The sequence below is a fragment of the Palaemon carinicauda genome, chromosome 35 (assembly GCF_036898095.1).
Source record: "Palaemon carinicauda isolate YSFRI2023 chromosome 35, ASM3689809v2, whole genome shotgun sequence".
Classification (NCBI taxonomy): Eukaryota; Metazoa; Arthropoda; class Malacostraca; order Decapoda; family Palaemonidae; genus Palaemon; species Palaemon carinicauda.
Window position 1 is genome coordinate 67,936,471 of NC_090759.1, and position 6,788 is coordinate 67,943,258.

The following is a 6,788-nucleotide window of genomic DNA, read 5'->3' on the forward strand; positions in this document are numbered from 1 at the left end:
GCCAAGCTACAACCCTAGTTGGGGAAGCAAGATGCTATAAGCCCAAGGGCTCCAATAGGGAAAAATAGCCCAGTGAAGAAAGGAAATAAGGAAATAAATAAAGGATGAGAACAAATTAACAATGAATCATCCTAAAAACAGTAACAACGTTAAAACAGATATGTCAAATATAAACTATAAAAAGACTTATGTCAGCCTGGTCAACATAAAAACATTTGCTGCAACTTTGAACTTATGAAGTTCTACTGATTCAACTACCTGATAAGGAAGATCATTCCACAACTTGGTAACAGCTGGAATAAAACTTCTAGAATACTGTGTAGTGTTGAGTCTCATGATGGAAAAGGCCTGACTATTAGAATTAACTGCCTGCCATTCATGAGCGACATTTTATAACGTTGTTGATAATCTTAAAAATCTTAGATCTTAAAAAATGTATATTAATCGTTCATTACTTCCCCTGTAGTTTATCTATTTCCTTATTTATTTTTCTCGTTGGGCTGTTTTTCCCTGTTGGAACCTTTGGGCTAATAGCATCCTGCTTTTTCAACTAGGGTTGCAGCTAGCTTAGACATTAATAATGATAACTATGATAATAAAGAGCGAGATTGTAGAAAATGTCGCTGTTTGTGAAAAGTTCGACGCGTTACTGATGAGCTTCAGTGTACAGTACAAGTCCTAGATATGTTGACCACGGGATCCACACTACCACGTGGAAAATGTGAATACGTGTTACTTCAGCAATAAAAGACAACATATTCTATAAAAAAAAAAAAAAAAAAAAAAAAAAAAAAAAAAAAAAAAAAAAAAAAAAAAAAAAAAAAAAAAAATTAGTTGAACACCTTGACCTTTGACCTTAACATGTATTAATTACCGTGGATTTTCTTACACTAAATAATAACCAAGTTTGAAGTCTGTGACAATGAGGTCCAAACGTATGGCTGATTACGTGAATTGAACATCTTGCTCGACCGTGACCTTTGACCTTGACCTTCCAAGATTTAACCCTTTCCAGCCTTTTACATATTAGTTGATCCCTGCAAGTTTCATTACTCTACGATTAAAATTGTATCTAGGAAGCTGTTCACAAACAAACACACAAACAGTGGTGACAACATAGCCTCCTTCAAACTTCTCTGGAGGAGGTAAATAACTGGAATAGATGTTTTAATGTTTACAGAATACGTAAGAAAGTAATTTATCTCTTTTGTATCCTTCCTTAGCTTTTTTAATCATCGACTTTCTCGCAAATATAAACAATTGAAGAGAGATCTTCAATGTAAATTATACATAGTCTCTCTCTCTCTCTCTCTCTCTCTCTCTCTCTCTCTCTCTCTCTCTCTCTCTCTCTCTCAGGAGTTGCTTTTCATGCTCTTTATTTCTTGACGATAGATTGATAATAAAAATATTTAGTTTTCTTTGTGCAAAATACATATTATTATTATCATTATTATTATTATTATTATTATTATTATTATTATTATTATTATTATTATTATTATTATTATTATTATTATTATTATTCTATGGGGAAGTAAAAGCCCGCATAACTAAACACGTTTGAAATACAATTAAGCAAGAATTAAAGCAAATGTGAATAGTGCTTTTTAGTTATCCGAGTGGATCTTTTATTTACATTAATAGAAAACTGAAGTCAAGTTTAGATATGTGTACTTTACATAATAACATTTAGGAAACGTTTTGTAACATTAAGGGATTTTTTTATCAGTAAATAAACCTCCCATCTTATGGAAAACTGTAATAACTTTGTTGACTTTTTTTCCAATACTGCATTAGCTTTGAATCCCTCTTCTGGCTAGGACTTAATAAAACAGACGTAGTTCTTAATATATTTAGTACTTTATGGAAACCACTGAATACTTTATCTTGGCTATATTCATCTACAGTCATCCTTTTATCTATGATTTTGTTGATATACTCCAATACTATTTCAATCCTTGTTTCTAATAAGCTCTATAATGTCAAGTATTCGGTTTATCACTGATTGAATTTATGAAAGGACGCACTTTAAATCATATTTTATTTCCACTTCTTTGTACTACTGTTTTGATCCGTGTTTTGTGATCTGTGGTCCTCAAACGCACTGAAAACACATCTTTTTTTGCCAATTCTAAAGCCATTGATATTATTCTACATAATATAGTACCATAATAGATAAATGTCTGATTCACAATTCGGCCTTTCTTGTGTCTATGAATTAAAACCAACCATTTTCGAGGGGAAAATGAAAGGCTTGTTTACAAACGATAACAAATAGAGTAGTATCCCATAGAGAATCTCGTTTTCTGCGACCGTGCTGCCCTCTGTTAGCGTCGCACAGAACTACTACAGCCCTGTCCTTGACGTCACAGAATTAGTTTGATGAGTGGTTGTGTGGAGCGAAGGTGTGTTGCACGCTGAAGGCAGTGATTTTTAGTAAAATCCCACTCTGACGTCGTTAGTCCAAAGGATAGCTATTTGTGAACTAAGACAAACGTGGAGGCTGTACCTGAAGACCAGGATTTGTGGTGAGGTAAGTTATAATCATAGCGGTGGGCCTTTTGAGAGCAAATTAAAATCGGGTGCGGTTCTCTTAACGCTGCTCGTTCTCACCCTCCCTCCCTCTCTCCCCTAGTCTCTCTCTCTCTCTCTCTCTCTCTCTCTCCTCTCTCTCTCTCTCTCTCTCTCTCTCTCTCTCTCTCTTTTAACCCCCCCTACTATATCTAAACAGTTAATCTCTTATCAAAGGCCTGTATACCAGAATATGTGCTTAGCATAGTCGTAGCGTCTGCTAATGTTGTCAGCGGATCTAATCTTTAAAGACATCAAAATGGTGTTTAAAAGGTAGTTTTAACGTTCTGCTCGGAATCCGCTGTGATGTCGGGGATTTGGTTCCTAAAACGAGAGATGTTTACGCAGATGAAGAATGTTTTCCTACTTCATACGAAAACATTTATCTTAGATTGTTATTTTTTCGCTTTTTGTAATTCGTGTTTTAAAGCTTATCTTGTTCAGCGGCAACTTCAAATGTTCGAGTTTGTAGCAAATGTTTTCATGTTGAATAGACTGACATTAGTCTTTTTATAGTTTATATGCGAAATATATATTTTAATGTTACTGATCTTAAAGTATTTTATATTGATTTTTTTATTGTTTTTAGTGTATTTCCTTATTTCCTTTTCTCACTGGGGCTATTTTCTTTCCCTGGGGAAGCCCTTGTGCTTATAGCATTCAGATTTTCCAACTATGGTTGTAGCTTTGATAATAATAATGATGATGATAATAATAATATTTAAACATTAATTCCATCAGTTCATACAATGAACAGCTTTGCTTTTAGTGTATTTCCTTACTTCCTTTCCTCACTGGGCTATTTTTGTCCCTGGGGAAGCCCTTGGGCTTATAGCATTCAGATTTTTCAACTATGGTTGTAGCTTAGATAATAATAATGATGATAATAATATTTAAACATTAATTCCATCACTTTATACAATGAACAGCCTCTAGAGTACTAAGCCCAACCGGCCAGAAACGTTCTCACGCTTCGTGTGAGAGAATTAGGTAATCGCACCTCGCCGCCTTTGTAAATCCCCTTGGCGGGTGAACGGGGGTGGGTGGGAACAGCAACCGCCGACTGTACCCTCCTTGGTTCCCACACTCCGGAGGTGGTACCTTTTGTTATTAATCCAGTTGTGATGCTTCCCGCATGTCGGTACTTAAACAGCGGGTGATTATGATAATTACTTCTGAGTTTGATTCTTTGATAAGGCAATGTGGGGTTTGCTTGTAATTTTGTTTGTGTGAGGAAATAGAGAATTGATAACTAACGGGAGTTTGTTGCATTTTGAAACGTTGGAGCGGAAATAAGTCAGGTGACAGGAAATGAAAACAGATAAAAAACGACTGACGGTTGCTTACTAATTGGTTTTAAAAGCTTATTCATTTTGCGTGATACAAGCTTAATTATTCATTATTTTTGTAATGCCTTTAAGAGTTTTTTATTTGTAAGAATCGTTGTATCGAAAAAAAAAGTGTTTTTCCTTGTTCGCAATATTAATTATTTTATAATTCTAAAACAATTTACTAGACCTATGTGACCCTTTTTCTTCAACAACAAGTTTTTAATCGAGGTTGCATCCTAGCCGGACATCCCTCCAATGGCTATGGTACCGCCACAGCACGCACAACGATCCTTCACGCCCTTCTGTAGATCGGAGCCCGGCTTTGGCTTATCCTGCTCGGAGAAAACGCGACTTTAAGCGTTTGAACGACGCGGGTCACCGAAACTGAACTGTGTTATGACTAATCCTTTTCATGCTCGATTCTCTCTCTCTCTCTCTCTCTCTCTCTCTCTCGACCATAATTCTGTTTTTTGTAGAGTAATCAAAACTGAACTCTCTCTCTCTCTCTCTCTCTCTCTCTCGAAGAACATAATTCTGTTTTTTTGTAGAGTAATCAACACTGAACTCTCTCTCTCTCTCTCTCTCTCTCTCTCTCTTGAAGAACATAATTTTGTTGGCTATTTTTCGTAGTAATCAAAACTGAACTATCTCTCTCTCTCTCTCTCTCTCTCTCTCTTGAAGAACATAATTCTGTTGGCTATTTTTTCGTAGAGTAATCAAAACTGAACTACACTCTCTCTCTCTCTCTCTCTCTCTCTCTCAGAGGAACTATTTTATTGTCCATTTTTTTCAGTGGAAGCGAAAGTGAACTGGATTATGGCATACTAATCATGTTCGACTCTCTCTCTCTCTCTCTCTCTCTCTCTCTCTCTGCTTTTCCATTTATTCTTCGTAGTGTAAGCGGCATGACGGCATTAAAGCAATATTGACACGCTCATACGTCATTAGTAATGTTGATTATGGCTCAGCCAGAACACGATTGGTCACACCCACACTAATTTTTATCATGCCAAGTGGAGTTTTTGGAATTTTCTTACGTATAAACCACATAGAGTACATCGTTTTGTTATTTATTATTACTATTATTTTATAACATCACGTAACTACAAAAAATATTGGACTTTGTAGAGGGCCAATGAATCTTAGACCTTATTGTCCTTAAACTTCTGTTGTAGTTTATTCCCTTTCCTCACTGGGCTATTTTCCTTGTTGGAGCCCTTGGGGTTATAGCATCCTTCTTTTTCCAACTAGGGCAGTAGCTTAGCAAGTAATGTTAATATTAATGCAGTTTGTCTTTCCTTCCTGCTGACTTATATGAACTTTGTTAATGTTTAGGATCACAGAGCCCCTGTCACATCAGTTAGTATTTACCCGGGCATTTATCATTTAGAAATGTTTCTTGACAGCGTGAATTATTCAAGTAATGAATACTTTTGCTTGTTAGTAATATTCCTCTCATTATCGTTGTAATGGAACTTCAAAAGTTCAGAGTTGCAGCCAATGTTTTTGTTTAGCAGGCTGACATAAATCTGTTTCTGTTCATAAAAATATTTTATTTTAATTGTTCATTTCATCTCTTGTAGTTCATTTCTCTATTTCCTTTCCTCACTGAGCTACTTTTTCCCCTGCTGGAGCTCTTGTGGTCTCATAACATCCTCCTTTTCCAACTACGGCTGTAGCTTAGCTAATGATAATACTGATAATACCTCATTATGCGCCCATTTCGAAAGGCCACTCACTATAAGCCTGTACATTTTAGACCCATTGCTGCTTCTGACAGCTGTCTAACTTTCCAGACCTATATGTGCATCCAAATGGTACTAATCTCGACTCCATTCCCATGTCCACCTGTGTTGACCTCCCGTGGCCTTCCCGGATCCTATTAGCGAGTTAGGAACATCCTTCAAATGAATTTAATTGTCATTGCATGTCCCGTCTCCCGCCGGGATAACCAGTCACCGAGCATATTCCTGGTGAATATGGTAACCGGAGTTTGGGGGAGTTTGGAAGAAAGGTTTTAAGAGACTTTCTATATATTTATCTCCCCCCCCCGTATAATGAAAAAAAGTGTCTGGGTATATATATATATATATATGACCCTCTTCTTCAACCGCAGACATATCTACTCTGTCTGCCCCCGTCCCTCTGGTAAGGGGAAGAGGGAGTAGTCATAACCTGGAGAGAGGGACTGGTTAGGAAAGGGGAGATTGTGCGTGCGTGTGCATATCTATAATTATTTAGGCCGTCTGTTTTGACGAGTCGGGTACACTAGTACACACACACATTATACAATATATTATATATCTATATATCTATATATAATTTTGTCCATTTATTCCCGTTCCATTTGTGTTATTGAAATGTAGGCCTATAGAATTTTGAATGGCCATGTGCGAACTAAAACAAGTCGATGAGAGATTGGCCTTCTAACTGCTAAATCAAGGATGAAACCCTGGGCAGTAAACTTCCACAATCCAGTGATTATTGATATTTTTAATGTCTGTGTCTGTTCCCATTAGGCCACATATACCACTCAGTTTACTCGAAGGTATTTGGCGAAATTCAAGGTTTCCGTTGGATGATGTAGGGTGCTACAGTTTATGTTTGCTGTTATTGCTCCTTGGGATTATAACATCCAGCTTTTCCAACTAGGGTTGTAGCTTAGCTTGTAATAATAATAATAGCATTTAACCTAGTGCCACTAGACTATTTGGTGCTCTGCAGCTGAATCAGACATTATTAGATACCAGTGTACGCGACCTGTCAAAAACTATTGCTAAAAAGTTAGATACGCACACACACTCATCCCCTCATACCAAGGTATGACCACTCCCTCTCCACGGGGAGAGCTGAACGGGTCCGAAATAAATCAGTAAATATATATAT

At 36.7% G+C, this 6,788-nt stretch overlaps 1 protein-coding gene across 3 annotated transcripts in view; it reads left to right on the plus strand.

Moving 5' to 3' along the window:
• Positions 1–2,366: 2,366 nt before the first annotated feature.
• The window catches only part of krz (beta-arrestin protein kurtz), a 71,966-nt gene continuing 67,544 nt past the window's right edge, over positions 2,367–6,788 (plus strand). For 2 of the 3 annotated variants that reach the window (XM_068359254.1, XM_068359255.1), the window contains exon 1: positions 2,367–2,533. The gene's annotated coding sequence lies outside the window, so the exon portion shown is untranslated. The remainder of the gene's footprint in view (positions 2,534–6,788) is intronic. The other variant, XM_068359253.1, reaches the window with a different exon arrangement.